This window comes from Eublepharis macularius, chromosome 2 (assembly GCF_028583425.1).
Source record: "Eublepharis macularius isolate TG4126 chromosome 2, MPM_Emac_v1.0, whole genome shotgun sequence".
In the NCBI taxonomy this organism is placed as follows: domain Eukaryota; kingdom Metazoa; phylum Chordata; class Lepidosauria; order Squamata; family Eublepharidae; genus Eublepharis; species Eublepharis macularius.
Window position 1 is genome coordinate 130,986,729 of NC_072791.1, and position 20,278 is coordinate 131,007,006.

At 51.5% G+C, this 20,278-nt stretch overlaps 1 protein-coding gene across 2 annotated transcripts in view; it reads right to left on the reverse strand.

The window, feature by feature from the left end:
* PTPN5 (protein tyrosine phosphatase non-receptor type 5) overlaps positions 1 to 20,278 on the reverse strand; it is a 159,969-nt gene that overhangs the window by 104,578 nt on the left and 35,113 nt on the right. The gene's annotated exons all lie outside the window — the stretch shown is intronic.

A 20,278-nucleotide genomic window follows, 5' to 3' on the forward strand; every position in this document is an offset into this window, starting at 1 on the left:
ATAAAATTTCATATTACATCAAAGAGAACGATACACTTAGACAAACATAAGTACTAATGTTAACATCTCAAATTCTCTATACATCATTAAGAAAGTGTTTACATAAAGTTTCAAATTGGAACGTATTTCCACATCATTGCAAAATTGTAAGTTTTATCATCAAAGATGTGTCCTATCCATTCTACAATGCTTACTAGAAATTTACTCTTTCAGTGCTTAGCATAGGTTATTCTAGCAGCAGTAATTGTGTGGAGTATTATATTTCAGTACCAATATTTATTTAATACATGATTCAACAAAAAAGCTCTGAAGTAGAGATGGGCAGGAACCAGAAAAAAAATAAACCATGCAGTTCATGGTTCGTCATATTTCACGAACCACAAACTTTCATGAACCTGCCCCAGTTCACGAATCAGTACGTTTTGGTTCATGAAAATGTCACTTCCTGGCCAGCAAATCACCACTTCCAGGTCAGCAGAAGGCCACTTCCAAGTCAGCAGAAGGTCTGCAGGAAGTCCATCCCCTGTTGCCTAGGAAACTGATTGATTGGCGCCAGACTTTCTACAGTGAGGAACTGAAAAAGAAACCAAACAAAGCAGCCTAAAGCTCGTGGCAGTTCACCAGAAATGGGATCTGACGAACTGCTAGTTCACGAACCACAAACCAGCCTGGTTCATCACGAATTTTGGTTCATATTTCGGTTTGTACTTATCTCTACTCTGGAGTAAAGGGTTTCTCAATGGTGAAACCTTTATTTAAGAATTCCTGTACATTCTGCTCAAACTTAATGGCCTGTGGGCACAGCCATCAAAGATGGTAAAAATCCACATCCTTAAATCCACAAAACCAACATTGACTAGAACAAGAGCTAAACATTCTCAAAAGCTTTTTAGGTGTATAATGCCAATTATGAATCATTTTCAGAATATTTTCTTTTAATTGCAAACACAGCCCAACACTTATAATTACTTATTCATTTCTGTTTCACTTTATGAATTTATGGCATACAAATAAAAAATTTCTATCAGTTCTTTCACAAAATTCCTCAGAATTTTTGCTGAAAATACAGGTATTGCTCTGATGGCAGAAACCTGTCCAACTCAGTTCTGAAGAAATCTCTGGAGTAGGCATGTTTCAAAATAATATGCATGAAGCCAAAGTTCTCCAAGGTTCCACTCCTCATAAATATTTCTCAATAACAATGCCTTCTACAAGATGTATGAGCACAAGTAGGGGGCTCATCGATGCAGATATGCCTTCTTTTCTTTTTATTCAGGAAGGTTATTGTCACTACATTTTCAGTTTTTTTCCATATGAAGTAACACAAAGCAAAGGTACAGTATTCTAATGTCCAGTTACGTTGACGTGTTTTTAGACATTCATGGTAATGAGACTGAGGTTCTACTCAGATATCCAATTTAGCCATGGTTAAATAAAAACATACATGAACCTAGTTTGTATCAGGTTTGTGCTCACACCTGACTCCTCCCCCTTCTCATGTACAGTGGAATGAAGGAATGGTGATTTAAGAGAGAGATCCAGCCTTGTGGGTTTAAGAACAGTATCACCCCCAAAATTACCTGGCAGCAGCTTGTAAGCAGGCCAATGAGTGGTGGTGAGCTTTATTCCTTGTTGCTTTCCTTCCTTCTCCCCACTTCCACAATACTTTGGACACTGTTCCAGCAACATCCAAATCACACCAGGGAAATGTCGTCCAAAGACTGCCTGACTTTTTAATGTCAGGCATCCTGAGTACTACATATCCCAGGTACATTTTGGCAAGGTGTCTTGGTCACTGTTGAAGCAGCATCCAAGGCACTGGAGAGAGGAGGACAAGCATTACAAAGTATAGTCAGATTTTACTGGCTATGTGACACTGCCATGAAGTTTTATCAGAGAAGGACATGAAGCACTAGCACAGCTGGTAAGTAGGGCGGACAGTGAGCAGGTCTCTAAAACAAATCACTGAAATGGGCCCCAGTTTTACAGTCTGCTCCATTTTGGCTCCTCACTCTTCTTCTCCTTCCCCAGCAAGGGTTACTGCACATTCCTATGTCTATAAAGGTTTCCTATCATATCAGCATACTTTGTCCTCATTCACATGTGCATTTATGTATTTGTTTGTTTGTTTGTAACATTTGTATGTCATCTTTCTACCCAAAATAGGGTCCCCAGGACAGTAAACATTAAAACACTAACAAACAATTTAAAACATTATTTTAAAACAATTTAAATTTAAAACATTTAAAATAGTATTTTAAAAAATCAATAAACACAACAGAAAGAACAGGGAGGAGGGCCAATAACAGTTATTGGGGTATGTGTTTCTCTATTCTTGGTTTTGTTCCACAGCAGCCATAAAGATCAGGATTGTGCTTGGCCCAACTCACTGCACCCATGACATGATCTATCTGCCATTCACCATTTCAGTTTTTCATTTGCATTATTTCTACATACATACAGTACAATGTGCACAGACCTGAACCATGCAATTTGAGTGCACATTTGTGATCACTCTCCTGTCTGCTCAACATAACAGATACTTTGTGACCTATGCTTTTCAACACCTATGCAAAGCTGCTGAGAGGGATCTTCTGGAAATTTGGGTTGAGTTGCAGATGACACTCAGCTCTATCACTTCCAGCAGTGGGGGAAACTGTGAACAGGTGTCTAGAGGCAGTTTAGAGATGGATACTTAATCCCAACAAAACGAAGGTTCTACTAGTGGAGGAAAGGTTTGACCCAGGAATAGGGATATCTACTGTTATGGATGGGGTTGTGCTTCCCCTAAAGAAAAAGGGTTTGTAGTTTGGGGTGTCTCTGCACCAGGCCACCTGCTGGATAAACAGGTGGCAGGGGTGGCCAGGCGCACCTTTCATCAACTCTGGTGGGAAAGATCTTGTGATGCATGCTGTCGTAATATCTAAGTTAGATTAATGCAATGCACTCCATGTGCAGCTGCCCTTGAAAACTGTCTAGACGCTGCAATTGGTACAGAATGCTATGACTAGAGTGTTGACTAGAACGAGTCATACAGGCCACATCACTTCAGTCTTATTCCATTTACACTGGCTTCCAGACTCAATTCTAGGTGCAGGAATTGATCTATAAAGCCCTATACGACTTGGGATCAGCCTGCCTTAAGGACTGCCTTCTCCCATATAAACCTACTTGTCCATTCCAGTCATCGATGGAGACCTTGCTTCAGGGGCCCCCACCATCTGAGGCTAGATGACTGGAACCTGAGAAAGGGCCTGTGTACATGCGTGGCCTGAGCACTTTGGTTCAGGCTCATAAGTAAACATGGGCACAAATGGGGGGGAAAACCTGAACAGGCTGTTCAGTGTTCATTCCCAACAACGAACACGAACAGCCAACCGGACCCAAACATGTCCCGTTCCCAAATGTGTTCAGTGTTCATCGGCGCCAGGGCAGCCCCCTTAGCACTTAGACAGCCCATATTCACAGGGAATGTGCAGCAGGCTCTCCTCCAGCCATCACCCAAGTTTGGTCAAGATTGCAGTATGGATCTCGGAGTTATACATTCCCAAATTCAACACTCCTAGGAAACTCCCATTCCATATAAACCACCCTCCCCAGTCCACTTTGGCCCCGTGCAGTGGACCTGAAGGTGGGCTGCCTCCCCTCTCGTGGGCGGGGGGTCTGGCTGCTGGCTGGTGGCACCCCCCATGTGCCTGCCCGCCAGGCCTCCCCGAGGCTACTTTCCGCCAAGGCAGTATGCCTGCAGCCACCCACCACATAACTAAATGACCCAGCAACAGTCTGCAAAGAAAACCCTCCAGCAAGACATGATGGCATGCGCTGAGGCCTTGCACACATAAACACACACCCTGGTGGGTCAGAGACACCAACACACATTCACCAGATGGGGATATTATGGCACTGGAGACAATGCTCTTGTCCACACACCGTGCATGGGTCAGAGGCTGTCACCGCACAAATGCACCAGCTGAACATGGAGCACTGGATGCTTAGGTGCATGGGATAGATAGGTTTCTCAATAGACAGGTGCACAGCTGTATGGGATAGGTATATAGGATAGAGGGATGCATGGATACATGGAATACCTGTGTTGGATAGACAGGAGAGACCAATACCATGTTCAGGGATATTGGAAAGACAGGTGGATCGTGTTACTGTCCGCGTTATCCCGTCATTGGAAAGTTGGAAGGAAAGAACTAAGGGTGGGAGGTGGGGCCCGCCCCTAACGTGTAGAAGCGAAGGCTCATGTGCTGGCCGTCGAGGTGGTGGAGGATGCCCTCCCCCCTTGTGGGGGACAGGTAGGTGCCCACGTGTGCAGCTGTAGGCTGCCCCCTGCATCACCCACCTTCCTGCCTTCACGGAAAGGATGGTTGTTGTGGCGTGAAACCCGTTCCCCCCTGCTCAGAACATACAGCAACTGCTTCAGAGCTGCCCCTCGTGGCCAAAACCAGCAGCACCAGGCAGCACCCACCTTCCTGCCTTGACGGAAAGGGCCAGATGTGCAGGACAGGAGAGGCTGGGAAGGGTCAGAGCGGTTCTGGACAGGGAGAGATTGAAAGAGGGACCAGCAGCCCCAGGAACTGAGTAGTGATAGAGCAGTCCACACACCACTCGGAGACACCTATCCTGCGCAGGCAGGACAGGCACAGCAACACCCACCTTCCTGCCTACGCGGAAAGGATGGACAGGACAGGAGAGGTGGTTGGGGGGGGTCTATAGAGGGAAAGTTGGGAATTGACATGGAGAAAAGGACAAAGGCTTCCTGGCCGCATTACGCAGCATGACCAGGACGGACGACCCCAACATCCACCCTGAAAGATTGCGCAGACTTCTGCTGGAGAGGCTTGTCCGCCCCTCTTGTGTCGTAGTGGAGGCTGTCGCCAGCATCGCGGAAAGGAAGTGAGTTGCGGGACCCATTCCCCCCATGCACAGGAGCAACAGCAGGTGCCCATGGATGGTGGCGCACCTTACCTTTCTGCAAAACTGTATTTGCAAAAGCTTTTGAGCCGCCCCTTGTGCCAAGAAGCAGCAGCAGCAGTACGGCACCAACCTTCCCACCCTCACAAAAAGGGTGGGAGGGACCCATTCACCCCCACGCCAAGAGGGGTCAGCAAGAACCCATAGATAGAGGCCCCCATGCTGTGTTTCCCTACCACAATCAGCAGCAGCATCAGAGCCGGGAAGCGGCCGCAGCTGGCATCACCCACCTTCTTGCCTTCGTGGAAAGGATGGGGTGGGTAGGAGAGGTCATTGGGAGGGGTTGGAGCGGTTCCAGAGAGGGAGAGGTCAAAAGAGGGAATGTGCAGGACCTTGCCGGGGAGAGGACAACAGGTTGCCGCTGGCTGCATCTTGGTGCAGAACTGGGAATATCCCTTTATTGGAGAGCCATGAGCCGAGAAAGCCACTGAGTTGCAGGCTGGCGGCAGCAGCGGACATGTCGCACCTTCCTGCCTTCGCAGAAAGGATGGGAGGGACCCATTCCCCCCCCCCACGCCCAGAGGGGTCAGCAAGAGCACATAGATAGGGCAACACAGGGCAGTATCAGCAGCAGCAGCAGCAGCAGAGCTATCCCTCGTGGCCAAAAGCGGTGGCAGCCAAGCTGACAATCACCCACTGTCCTGCCTTCGTGGAAAGGACGGGAGCAACAGGACAGGAGAGGTTGTTGGGAAGGGTTGGACTGGTTCCAGAGAGGGAGAGGTCGAAAGAGGGACCGGGAGCTGGGAGTTCCCGACAGTTGCGAAGCCTCTTCCGAGCAACCCACTGATGTGCTCAGCGGCGGCAGCTCACATCACCCACCTTCCTGCTTTTGCGGAGAGGACGGGAGGGACAGGAGATGCCCTTTGGAGGGGTTGGAGCGGTTCAAGAGGTTCGAAGACGGATGGTGAACTTTTCGGGGAGACAGGGACAGAGGGTTACCACTTCCTGGCCACCTTGTGGAGCAGGACTGGGAAACACCCAAAGATTTGGGAGCCTTCGTCTTTGAAAGCCACTGATCTTGTCAGCAGCGGAAGCAGCCATCATCCGCCCTCCAGCCTTCATGGAAAGGATGGTATGGACAGGTCAGGAGAGGTTGTTGTGGAGGGTCAGACTGGTTCCAGAGAGGGCCATTTTCATCGAGGGAGGGGGACCTTGATGGGGAGAGGAGTACGAGGAGGACCCCAATATCCAACGTGTCAGATTGCGCAGACTGCTGCGGCATAGGCCGGTCTGCCCCTCCTGTGTCACAATGGATGCTGTCGCTGACATCACCCACCTTTCTATCTTCGCGGAAAGAATGGGGTGGGCAGAAAAGGAGAGGTTGGCAGGGGCCGAAGGGTTCCAGAGAGAGAGAGGTTGAAAGAGGGAACGTCCAGGACCTTGCCGGGCAGAGGAGCACAACAGGTTGCTTGTCACAGCCGCATCGCAAAGCTGGACCGGGAAGGTACAAACATGGCAGCCAAAGTGTTGTATTCCCCCATGCCCAAAGGTGGAGACAGCTGACATCACCCACACTCCTGCCTTCGAGGAAAGGATGGGAGTCGCGGCGCGGGACCCGTTCCCCCCTGCTCAGAAGGGACAGCAACTGCTTCTGAGCTGTGCCTCATGGCCAAAACCAGCAGCACCAGGCAGCACCCACCTTCCTGCCTTGACGGAAAGGGCTGGATGTGCAGGACAGGAGAGGTTGGGAAGGGTCAGAGTGGTTCCAGCCAGGGAGAGGTTGAAAGAGGGACCAGCAGCCCCAGGAACTGGTGATTGAGCAGTCCACACCACTGAGAGACACCTTTCCTGCGCAGGCCGGACAGGAACCTCAAATAAGTGACGTAGGCTCCCACCAGCATCACCCACCTTCCTGTCTATGTGGAAAGGATGGGATGGTCACAGGACTAGAGGGAGAGGTCGATGGGAAGGGTCAGGGTCGTTCCAGAGAGGGCGAGGTTCAAAGAGGGACCTTGAGCTCGACAAGGAAAAGATGATCTTGATGGCCACATTGCGCAGCAGGACCAGGAGGACCACAACATTCACCGTGTTGTATTGCGCAGACTTCTGATGGAGAGGCTTGTCCGCCCCTCCTGTGTCACAGTGGAGGTTGTCGCCAGCATCACCCACCTTCCTGCCTTCGTGGAAAGGATGTGGCTGGTTGTGGCAGTACCCATTTCCCCCTGCCCAGAGAGGACAGCTGCTGCCGTTGACAAGGGCCACCGCATTGTACAATTTTATCTGCAACAGTATGCGAGCTGTCCCTCGTGGTCAAAAGCAGGTGCAGCGAACCTCACCCGCCTTCCCACCTTCATAGAAAGGATGGGATGGGGATCGGCAGGACAGGAGAGGTTGTTGGGGAAGGTCAGAGTGGTTCCAGAGAGGGTCGTTTTCATCGAGGGAGGGGGAGCTTGACGGGGAGAGGAGGACGAGGAAGATCCCCACATCCAACGTGTCGGATTGTGCCGACTGCGGCAGCATAGGCTCTCCCGCCCCTCCTGTGTTGTAGTGGAGGCTGTCGCCAGCAGCACACACCTTCCTGCCTTCGCAGAAAGGGTGAGAGGGACCCAATCCCCCCCATGCCCAGAGGGGTCATCAGCAGGAGCCCATAGATAGGACAAGGCAGGGGGTCAGCAGCAGCAGCAGAGCTGTCCCTTGTGGTCAAAGGCGGTGGCAGCTGACATCACCCACCATCCTGCCTTTACGGAAAGGATAGGAGGGACAGGACAGCAGAGGTCGTTGGGAAGGGTTGGACTGGTTCCAGAGAGGGAGAGGTCGAAAGAGGGACTGGGAGCTGGGAGATCCCGACAGTTGCGAAGCCTATTCTGAGCAACCCACTGAAGTGCTCAGTGGCGGCAGCTCACATCACTCACCTTCCTGCTTTCGTGGAAAGGACGGGAGGGAGAGATGTCCTTTGGAGGGGTTGGAGCAGTTGAAGAGCATATGCACCAGCATATGCTTTCCTGCCCCTCCTGTGTCGCAGTAGAGGCTGTCGCCGGCAGCACCCACCTTCCTGCTTTAGCAGAAAGAACAGGGTGGGCAGGAAAGGAGAGGTTGGCAGGGGTCGGAGGGTTCCAGAGAGGGAGAGGTCGAAAGAGGGAAAGTCCAGGACCTTGCCGGGCAGAGGAGCACAACGGGTTGCTTGTCACAGCCACATCGCAGAGCTGGACCGTGAAGGTCCAGAGATAGCAGCCAAAGTATTGCTTTCCCCTGTGCCCAAAGGTGGAGACAGCTGACATCACCCACACTCCTGCTGTGGCGGACAGGGCAGGATGGGCAGGGCAAGCTGTGGGGTGGGGTGGTATTGGCACCATACACAGAGGGAGAGTTTGAGAGAGGGAAGGGGAAGGGTTTTCCCAACAGAGGACTGCAGTTCCACAGAATCTGCTCCAATCAGAGACAAGGTAGTTCAGGCTGACAGCATAACCTACCTTCCTATCTTCATGGAAAGGACGGGAGTTGCGGCGTTGGACCCGTTCCCCCTGATCAGAAGGGATAGCAACTGCTTCTGAGCTGCGCCTTGTGGCCAAAACCAGCAGCACCAGGCAGCACCCACCTTCCTGCCTTGACGGAAAGGGCTGGACGTGCAGGACAGGAGAGGTTAGGGAAGGTTCATATTGGTTCCAGACAGGGAGAGGTTGAAAGAAGGACCAGCAACCCCATGAGCTGGTTATAGAGCAATCCACACCAGTCTGAGACACCTTTCCAGCACAGTCAGTACAGGAACTTCAAATAAGTTGTGTTGGCTACCACCGGCATCACCCACCGTTCTGCCTTTGCGGAAAGGGTGGGACGGACCCATTCCCCCCCCACGCCCAGAGCCCATAGATAGGGGCCCCCATGCTGTGTTGCCCTACCACAATCAGCAGCAGCAGCAGAGCAGGGTAGTGGCGGAAGCTGACATCACCCACCATCTGGCCTTTGCAGAAAGGATGGGGTGGGCAGGAGAGGAGAGATCGTTGGGAGGGGTTGGAGTGGTTGCAACCACAGACGGAGAAGATGAAAGAGGGACCGTCCGGGGAATTGTCAGCTAGAGGACATGATGGGCTGGACAGGTTGTGGGGAAGGGTTGTAGAGTTGCCATCAAGAAAAGGAGAGGTAGACAGAGGGGCCATCGGGGAATTTGTCTGGAAGAGGAGGTCCAGAGGTTGCCAGCCATGGAGGCAGCCCCGAGAACCGAGGAGTGCTGGAGCCCGCTGCACAGCACCTTGGCCAAGAGCCACAGTAGACTTGGGGAAGCTCAGAGGGCCGATACGTCCAGGTCCAAGGAGGGATGCCCTAAGAGGTTGAGGTATACCTTCACGAAGGTCAACATGTCCACCAGGTCCAGGTGCAGACGCGCACAGTGGGGATGGAGGAAGTCTCCCAGGTGAGAGAACACCCACTTGCTCTGCACGCTGGTAGGAGGGCAGGACAGGATGTTGGTTGCCACGATGGACAGGTCCGGCCAGATGGAAGATTTGCTCGCCCAATACTCCAAGGGATTAGTGGGGGGGGGGCTCCGCCAGGTACTCTCGCACCATAGCTCCCGCCAAGTCCTTCACTGTGAGCGATGCGCCCACTGTGCTGCGGTCAACCACGCAGCCCACCGTCGAGGCCCAGAGATCAAATGGAGCCGTTTGGGAGGTTCTCTCTTGGCATGGCTCTCTTCCCAACTCCCCCCTCCTCTCCTCCTCCTCCTTCTCTGCCGCCCGCCCCTTGCCCCTGCCTGGTTTCCTTCTCGTTCTGGTAACAGAGCACAGCTTTGTGGAGCTCCTTTTTCCAGTGCAGCATCTGACCCGCCCGCATGGCAATGCTGCCCTTGATACAGGGGTCACAGAGGGAGGCCATTTGGTATGGCGCCTCGTGGCACAGAGGATGCAAGCGCTCGGCCATGCACACCTGGATCCTCCTCACAAAGTCCCGGACCCTGGGGAGCAGCTCTTTCTTGAGCTCGAGCTCCTTGGCCAGGAACTGGTCAAGCCTGTGGATCAGGGGATGACCTGACTCAGGATGGCCTCGTAGGAGCATAGGAGCTCAGTGACCTCCTTAAAGGGTTTCAGCATCTGGGACATCTGGCCAAGGACTCTCCATTCCATGGAGCTGAGGCTCAGCTCCTCTCCCCTCCCCAGAACGTCTGTGGATGACAAGATGTCCTGCAACGGGCCCCTCTGCTCCACCAGACGACATATCATGTTGTAGGTGGAGTTCCAGCAGGTGGGCAGGTCCTGAAGAGTTGGTGCTCGGGGTCCCCCCTCCCCCTGCCTCTGGAACAGTTTGTGGGAAGAATTGATGCTGCTTCTTGCTTGGGGTGGATTCCGGTGACCATCCCACTGATCCCTGCTCAGAAGAGCTGGTAGCTCTGTCTCTCCCCGCCGGATGCTTCGCTGGCCGAGGACAGAGACCACAGGCTCAGGGGGTGCGTCTTCAGGTGCCTGGTCAGGACTGTCAATGACAGGTGCTTCGGATCATTGCCCCTGCGCACCAGCCCATCACAGACACAGCACCACACGGGGATCATTTGGAAGGGCCCAGAAGGGCCTCCATGCAGCCGATTTGAACCGTGGCCTGCTAACTCTTCCAGGGGAGGGAGGACAAAGTGTTGCTGGCTGCACTGCGGAGCAGGCAACAGAAGGCGGAGTGAGGGGTGAGGGGTGGGCTACAGGTAGGGACAGCACCAAGAGTTTGGGATGGGGACGGGATGGATGTTTCATCGAACCCAAACCATTCCTCCATGGATCCCTCGGCCTCCTCCTCCTCAAACATTTGAAAGAGTTCCTCTTCCCCCAGTGGAAAGAGCTCTTTGGCCTCCTCCACAGCCCCCACAGGTGATTTTTGGGGAGTGGGAGTCTCTGCTGCCGCAGAGCCCTGCCCAGTACTGCTTCCTGTGGGGCAACCGGGACAATCTTTGCACTTCCTCCCATGACCACCATTTGCCCCCACCCGAAGCCTCATTGTGCCAGCAAACAAGGAAGAGGAAAGAAAAGGGGACAAAACTGTGAGCCCTCAGCCAAGGTGCCCACTGAGCTTGGCCCCAGGGCCTGGCAGCAGCCCTGAAACCAGAGGCTAGGGCTAGAGCCCTAGTCCAGTAGCACTCCCAAAGCCCTGACCAGATCAGGCACTGATTATCAGGGTGAGCCCTCAGCCGAGGTGCCCACTGAGCTTGGCCCCGGGGCCTGGCAGCAGCCCTGCAACCAAAGGCTGGGGCTAGAGCCCTAGCCCAGCAGCATTCCCAGAAGCCTGATCAGATCAGGCACTGATAGTAATGTGAGCCCTCAGCCGAGATGCCCACTGAGCTTGGCCCCAGGACCTAGCAGCAGCCCTGGAACCAGAGGCTGGGGCTAGAGCCCTAGCCCAGCAGCACTCCCAGAAGCCTGATCAGATCAGGCACTGATAATAATGTGAGCCTTCAGCAGAGGTGCCCACTGAGCTTGGCCCCAGGGCCTGGCAGCAGCCCTGAAACCAGAGGGAGGGGGTAGAGCCCTAGCCCAACACTCCCAGAGACCTGACCATATCAGGCACTGATAGTAATGTGAGCCATCAGCAAAGTTGCTCACTGAACTTGGCCCCAGGGCCTGGCAGCAGCCCTGGAACCAGAGGGGATAGCTCCCTATCCTGCCCACCACACACAGAAAAAAGCCCAGTTCCAATGCACTCTCTCACTCTCTCCTCCCAAACGCTATTAAGAGCTCTGTCCCGCTCCACTGCTTGCTGAAAGTGAAACCAGAACTGGGAGCGCAGTGCCCTTTTATAAGCTGAGGACTCATGGAGAAATGCAGGAGGCCTGTGGTTGGCAGTCAGAACTGCCTAACAAGGTTTGCAGGGATGAGATTGGAGTTCCCATGGCCACAGAACAACCCCTTCCTCCCTGCTGTCTGCTCCCACGTTACCAATTTGCAACTCCACACTTGGAAGGAAGACCTGCCCATCAAGATAAGTTGGGCTTTGATTGGGGTGTCTGGGGCGACAGAGGGAGTGCAGACAGAGTTCAGGCACTCCCCCACCCTTTGCCGAGGCAATTAATTGAAGGCACCTGAGTGTCTAGCTTCCCAAACGGCGGCCGAGCGCAATGAACAAGGCTTGCGCCGACCGCCTGTTCGGCTGGAGTGGCGCATCCTGAACAGCCCGTTTGCAAGCAGCTGAGCTGCCTGTTCGTGGATTTTTTTTTGTTCGTAATGCTGTTCGTGCCCATGTCTACTCGTAAGTTCTCACAGGCCCAGTTCTGGCTTGCCACCCTTGGAATGGAATCAACAGGCTCCTTAATTATTTGCACCTGCAGCCTGCTGTTGCAGACCAAGATGTCCTTGGGAGCAGGCGCGGCGCGTCAATGGAGGCAAGTAAGGCAACTGCCTCGGGCGCAGAGGCACTGAAGGGGGTGCCGGGGTGGGTGGGTGCATGCTGTGGAGCAACTGAGCAGGAGGGCTGGGAGGATGCACGCATGCCAAGCATTCCCCCCTATCTCATGCCTGTCACCTCACAAACTGAAAAGGAGCAGAGGAAAAGTGATGTTTCTTTTGGAGGACTGGGGGGGGGAGGATGAGACGGAATGCAATTCAACAAAGGAATGCAATTCAACAAAGGATGCAAGTCAACAAAGACAAGTGCACAGTATTACATCTGGGCCACAAAAATGGGAAGCACAAATACTGGATGGGGGATACACTTCTGGGCAGTAGTATATGTGAAAGGGATCTTGGGGTAAGAGTGGACTGTAAACTAAATATGAGCAGTCAGTGTGATGCGGTGGCAAAAAAGGCTAATTCAGTCTTGGGTTGTATCAAAGGGGCCATAGCGTCGAAATCACAGGAGGACATAGCCCCTCTCTATACTACTCTCTAGTTTTCTATCAGATTCTATCAAAAGTAGCTTTCTATGGATGTTCCCGCTGTGCTCATAAAAATATTCAAATAATGGCCGTGAAAGCCTTCGACAATATTCAAATACTTTGATTATTATTAGCATTAATATATTAGGGCAGAGGCAATTGTATTCTACAATATAGCAATTTCCCCCCAAAACCTACCGCACATATTTTAACAATGAAAGAAAAATAACATAGAGATAACTCAGTTATTATCTTAAGGAGCAATGAACAGAGCACTCTCCAACCTGATTTAAACTAGAATATGTGGATGTGAAAGATTAGCCCACTTATTTCAGTGATATTTATCTTGACAAACTAAGGCTATAGATATCATCAACAACACTGTTTGGGAGCATGAACATGCACCAATCTCCTTTTAAGATAATTTAAATCCTATTTTTTAAAGGCAAAATATTAAAGGAATAAAAACATTTAGTAAGAACCTATGGTGCCCTGTGTGGCAGCATAGCACATTCCCCGCCTACACGGATCGTGTGGGAGCCTTATTAGTCATCCAATGTGCGTAATTTATTGGCACCATGCCCCTGCTGTATTGTATGATAAGAAAGATGATCAATTATTTTATTTTTACTTTTACTTTACGCAAAAGTCAGACAGTAATCTCTTCGCCCTTCATTACAATTTAACTGTTATACTACTAGAAATAGTATGGTAGCTGGGCTGTGAGAATGCCTTTCAGGAACACAGAGAGAGTCTCGTCTATGGAAGCTCACTAAGGCTGTTTAAAATCTTTAAAAATCTTGAACAGCATTCACTTCAGTGTAAAAAAATTGCATGAATCTTGTGCAGAAACTGGTATGTGTGATGAACAAAGTGATCATAATACAAATATATTACACTCAATATATAGGATTTCACTTGAACCAACCGGTAGAAGCCTTGAATATCTGCTGGATTTTCTCCAGATTTTATACCACAGCAGAATTAAGGCTCCTCTCTGAAAATAATAAAGGGTTGGATTCCCCTCCATTTCACCCAACTTCCCTCTTTACCACAGTCCCCCATTCCACCTGGCTTTTGCCCATGCAGGTCCCATGATTCCAAGCCTAGCCTTTTTCATGATTCCCAGCCTAGCCTTTTACTCTCTTTTCTACCAGAAGAAAAGTTGGTTTAAACAACCCAATCTGCAGCATTTTGCTCACAAGGGTTCCCTGATTTTCAGATTTTGGGGACAAGCAGCTGTTTGCTGAGCAAAGGGAAAGATCTGCTCCACCAACTCCCTCTGTAAGGTTTTCCACTGGATCCAATCCAATGTCTTGCTCTGTTTCTACAAACTGTTGGCAGTTACTCTCAGGGCTTTTTTCTGGGAAAAGAGGTGATGGAACGGCCCCTTGGATACTCACCGTGAAGGGTCCTTCTCCTCTGAGGACAGGAGGACATCTTGGGTGATTCCCACCGTCCAATCGGGGAGGCAGGAAGTTGATAAACCTTCTTCCTCTTCCTCTGGTAGGTGGGATCACCCTCAGCTTCTCCAGTTCGGGTGAATCCCCTCAGCAGTACCTAAACTATGCTCTCAGAAAACCCATGTGTTAGAGAAAAAAAACTTCAACAGCAAGGAAATAACAAATAGGCACGCGAAGAACAGCAATAACATATAAACAACATAACTGCAAAAAATGTCAGCTATGTGACTGGCTAACTGGACCCCGTCTTAAGGGGGGCGCCAGACGATCACACACACATGGAGGAGTAAGACGAAGATCAGGGAGGGCAAGATGTCCTCCTGTCCTCAGAGGAGAAGGACCCTTCATGGTGAGTATCCAAGGGGCCGTTCTCCCTCTGAGGCGGAGGACATCTTGGGTGCTCCCAAAGCTGTGCCTCATGATCTGGGTGGGGTTGTATCTTCGTCTCCAACGACATGTTGTAACACCCTGCACCTGAAGGCCGCATCAGCCAATGTGCTTGTGTGTAGCCGGTAATGTTTGATGAATGTTGACACCGAAGACCATGTAGCTGCTCTGCAGATGTCTTCCACCGACGCATTTCCTCTCAAGGCCGCGTTGGTGGCCGCACTCCTTGTTGAATGTGCCGTAATACCCGATAGGACGTCCATCCTGAGGGCTTTGTAGGCTTCTATGATGCAGGACTTAATGCTATACGCAATAGCTGACGGTGACATACGGAGTCCCTTCTTTGGCTGTGAGATGTTGATGAACAAAGAGTCCGTTTTCCTGAACTCCTCTGTCCTGCAGAGATACGTCTTGAGAGCTCTCCTCACATCCAGGTTATGCCAATCTCTCTCCCTAGGATGCCGAGGTTCCGGGCAGAACGACGGTAGGTAGATTTCCTAGGAGCGATAGAAGTTGGAATATGCTTTCGGCAGAAAGGTTGGGTCTGTTCGTAATACCACCTTATCCTTGTGAAATACGCAGAGTTCTGGTCGTGTCGACAGGGCGCCCAGCTCAGAGATCCTGCATGCTGAAGTGAGTGCCAACAGGAAGATGGTTTTGATCTTCAACCACCGGAAAGGAATGTACCATAGTGGTTCAAATGGAGGTTTAGACAAGGCTGTCAGGACCACGTTTAGTCTCCACGTGGGGAAACGATGAATCGTCGGTGGTTTTAGCAATGTGGCTCCTCTGAGAAACCTCTTAATTAGCACGTGAGACGTGACGGTCACGCCGTTCCTGTCCGTCCAAACCGATCCAATCGCTGCAATCTGTCTCTTAAGGGTCGCTGGACTCAAGTCCCCTGTCCAGGCCTGCTTGCAGAAATCCCAGCAGGGTACGTACGGACATGTCCAAGGGGCTCTCTTTCTTGCGTCTGCACCACCTATGAAAGGCTTTCCAAGTGCTGTTATAGATCCACACGGTGGATTTTTTGCGGGATGCTAGAAGGGTGTCGATGACATCGGGAGTAAAACCCTGGCGTTGAAGGTGGCTCCGCTCAATTTCCACCCGGTCAGTGCCCACCACTCTGGGCGTGGATGCCAAATCGGGCCCTGCTGGAGCAGGTCCGGGTGATTCGGCAGGTGAAGAGGAGGAGCAACCGACAAACGTTGAAGAGTAGAGAACCACGGCCTCCTGGGCCACCAAGGGGTGACCACTATCACCGTGGCTCCGAGTTCCCCTATTCTCCGAAGTAGCTTGGCAATCACAGGCAAAGGAGGAAAGGCGTACAAGAGGGCCTCTGGCCATGGAGCCGTAAGTGCGTCCGTGTCTTCCGCCAGCGGGTGGAAATATCTGGAGTAGAACCTCGGTACCTGTCTGTTCTGGTGAGACGCGAAGAGATCCACCTCCGGACTGCCGAAGCGCTCTGTCAGTAGCTGGAAGGCTTCCCTCTTGAGCGACCACTCTCCCGGGTGAAGTGATTCCCTGCTCAGCCAGTCCACGTGTGTGTTCTGGACACCCCTGATATGTTCCGCCTGAATGGAGGCAAGATTGTTTTCTGCCCAAGACATGATCTTGACTGCTTCCTTCTGCAAACGGGATGATTTGGTCCCCCCTTGCTTGTTGATATATGTCTTGGCCGCTACATTGTCTGTCCGGACCAGAACATGGTCCCAAGCCAGCATGTCCCTGAAACGGAGTAGTGCCAGGTAGACCGCCCGCATCTCCAAGACATTGATTGGGAGTATGCTCTCTTTTTCTGACCAGGTCCCCTGAGCCGGAACATCCCTCAGCGTTGCTCCCCAGCCCCTCAGGCTGGCGTCTGTGAAGATCTGAGTGAGTTGGGGCGATAGGAAGCTCCTGCCCTGGCGTAGGTTGTCGTCGACCGTCCACCATCTGAGACTTTCCTTCACTCGTTGAGGGATCTGAACCTTGGCGGTTGACCTTTGAGCTGTTTGCCACTGGTATGGGCGTAAGAAGGCTAGGAGGGGTTTGGCGTGGAATTTGCCCCAGTAGATAGCCTCCGCGTTGGCCGTTAGGAGTCCACTGAGCTTTGACCGTTCCATCAGTGGTGAGGATCATTGTTGGATCGTTTGTAAGGCCAGTTTTCTGGTCTTGACTCTCTTGTATTCCGGGAGGAAGAAGGCCCCCTCTTTGGTGTCTATTAGTAACCCTAGATGTTCCAGTCTCTGGGTTGGAGTTAGTGAGCACTTGTCTCGGTTTACGAGAAAACCGTGAGACTCCAGGAAGTCTATCGTGTAGGCTGTCTCCTTTTCTGATGAAACCTTGGAGGAGGATCTTATTAGGATGTCGTCTAAGTACGGGTGTACGTGTATGCCCCTCTCCCTTAGTTGGACAATGGGCACCACTAGAAGCTTGATAAACACCCTGGGTGCGGTAGCCAACCCGAAGGGAAGTGCTCTGAATTGAAAGTGGTCTGTGTGGACGGCGAACCTGAGGAACTTCCGGTGAGCTGGGGTAATCGGGACATGAAGGTAAGCCTCGGTTAGGTCGATAGACGTCAAGAACTCTCCCTTCCGCAGGGCCTCTGCAATGGAGCGGAGTGTCTCCATTCTGAAGCGTCTCAGTTTGATGTGCTTGTTTACGTATTTGAGATCGAGAATGGCACGCCAGTCCCCGTTCCTCTTGGGGACCGTGAAAAAGATGGAATACACTCCGTGTCCCTTCTCGGCTGGTGGTACCGGTTCGATTGCCCTTATTTCTAACAGGTGGCGAACTGCTTGCAGGGTTATGGCCCTTCTGTGTTGGTTCCTTCTCAGTGGGGAGATGATGTAACGCTCCCGTGGAATGCAGGCGAACGCTATGGAGTAGCCATTGGAGACAACCTCCAAGGACCATGCGTCCGCTTTGGAGTCCATCCAAGCCTGGCGAAAAAAGAGCAGTCTTCCCCCCACTGGGTCCGAAGATAGTCAGGGTTTGTGACCCTTGTCCTCCGGTTCTGACCTGGTGCCTCGCACGCCCTGAGCCCTGTTGAATCTAGGGTGAGGGTTGGACCTTCTAGGTTGGTTTCTGGTCGTATTCCAGGAACGTCTTTGGTCTGGTCTGTTCCTAGGAAGCGTATGCTGGGATCGGAAGGGATGATAATTGTAGGTTCTCCTTGAGGATTGCTTCAGGGCCTTCGGTAGGGCCTTCTTCTTGTCCCTTGTTTCAATCAGAATTTTTTCCAGCTGGTCTCCAAACAGTTTTCCCCCTTGGAAGGGATACGAAGCCAGTATCAGCTTTGCTTGCAGGTCAGCGGGCCAGGCTCTAAGCCACAGGAGCCTTCTAGCTGCTACTGACGACGCCATGGCCCTGGAAGACAGAGATAGTGCGTCCAGTGTGGCATCTGAAACGAAGGTGCACACCTTCAGAATTCGGTTGGCTCCCTCCATGTGTCTTCTGTTGTTATCTGGGAGCAACTGCAACAGCCTCCGTATCCACACTACCGAGGCTCTGGACACCATGGACGCGATGGCAGAGGCTTTGATGGAGGTAGCCATGGCCTTGTGAGCTCTCTTCAGGACGGCTTCCCCTTTCTTATCCAGGCCGTCTCTGATGTTGCCTTGACCATCCTCAGATAGGAGCCCTTGAGATTGTAATGAGGCCACTGGTGCGTCGATAGCAGGGACCTGTAAGAACTCGTCCACAAAATTAGGCAACACATATAGCTTTTTAAGGTAATTGGGCACCTGCTTTGTAGCTGCCGGTGCAGACCATTCTGCCCTCAGCTGGCGCTCAAAGTACTCCGGGAATGGAAACACTTTGGCCCTGGCATCAGACCTAGGAAAAAACTCTTATTTCTCTTGGGCCTGGATTTGTGGCCTGATGGTTTTGGATCATCCTCCTCCTCCTCCCCCTCTACTGGGTCTTTTAAGTCTAAGGCAGTTAGAGTCTTGGCCAGTAGATATTGATAGTCTTCCATCAGGAAAAGTCTATTAGATTGCTGCGGAATACTGGAGTCAGCCTCCTGTTCTTCCTCAGAGAGGAATTCTCCCTCCTCAGAAACCTCACTGATGGACTGCTCCTCACTTAACCAGCCGGAGGGCTCCCTGGTAATGCTTCGGGCTTGTTTTCTGGCTGCCTTGGTGGGCCAGGGTCTACTCTGGGAGGAGGAGCCCGAGGGTCCCTGATGTGCAGAGGAGGTGCTGGGAGAGGAGGGGTCAGGAAGGTGCACCTGGCTCAGAGCCCGGAGTTCTTCCCTAAGGGACTTCCTGATGGCTGCCAGGATCTGGGGAGACACGCCACCCAGTGGGTCACTTACTTGTGCTCCCGGAACAGCTGCGTTGTGGCCCTGTCCGCTGGAGCTCGTTTCTGGCCCAAGATCTCCCACTGGGAGGTTGGGAACCACGTCATCCATTTTCGGCGGGAAACCGCGGCTGGCCGCGTTTGCCGCCGAATCCGGGCCTCCCTTCTTCTTGCCACCTTCTCGGCTCTTCTTTTGGGATCCTGCCCTCTCTGGCTTCTTGGAAGGCAGACGAGGGCGTTTCTGGGGAGGCTGCCCAGTCCCTGCAGCTTCTTCACCAGGGAGCCGATCGTGACTGTGCGGCACATCGGCACCGGCAGGGCTTTTTCCCGCCGTCGGCAGAAGGGCCCTGGGAAGGCAGCCCTCTGCCTTGTCCAAAAAGGAGTCTTCGGAGTCGGATGACTCCCTTGACATCATCCTGGCTCCTGGTTTGCCTCTTCTTCTTATTCCCCGATTAGAAAGGGGACAGGAGGGATAAGACACAGAAGGGAACAGGAGCAAAAGACACAAGAAAGGGCTGAATTAAAGGTAAAGCAATAGGAGGAAGGATAATAGGAAGAGGTAGGTAAAATAAGAAAGAAATCAGAGAAAAAATATATAGCAAGGATAGCCTAGCTAGCCTAATGGCTACTGCTCTCCCCTGAGGCAGGAAAAGAACTGGAGAAGCTGAGGGTGATCCCACCTACCAGAGGAAGAGGAAGAAGGTTTATCAACTTCCTGCCTTCCCAATTGGACGGTGGGAATCACCCAAGATGTCCTCCGCCTCAGAGGGAGAACTCTCCATTATCACAAGTGCACGTGCAAAGCGCACACACACTCCCAGAAATGTGTGATGACATCACTTCCAGAAGTGATGTCACTCCTGGAAGAGCCATCACTCCTGGAAGTGATGCCGCTTCCCGGAACCCAGCACACTGCATTATGACAAGATAAATGTTAGTAAGCTTGGAAAATTACATTATGATGAGAAAGGGTTTTTTTTCTTTTCTGTATCCTCTACAAAAAGTGAAATCTTCCATTCCCTTTCCCAAACATTTCATTTCTTTGGAATCATATTTTAAAATATGCAAGGAGGGGGCCTCTAAAAATCCAAAACCCATCTCACAAATCTAAATTCTAACAGCTTCCCTCTGCCAGTGTAGAAACAAAAATTCCAAAATTCTTTCTCAAAATTCCACACAGTCTGAAATTCCTAATCTAATGAATATTGAATTTTCAAATTTTCAGGGAGCGTTTTGCCTTACTGGAGCAATTCAAAATTAGATACTCAACTTTAGCTGCATTAGATTTATACTTAGTTTAAAATGGTTTTTTTTTGTTGCCTGCCAACTCTACCTTGCCAATGGCTAAGCTGTTGTGACATTTTGAAATCCTCATAAATAT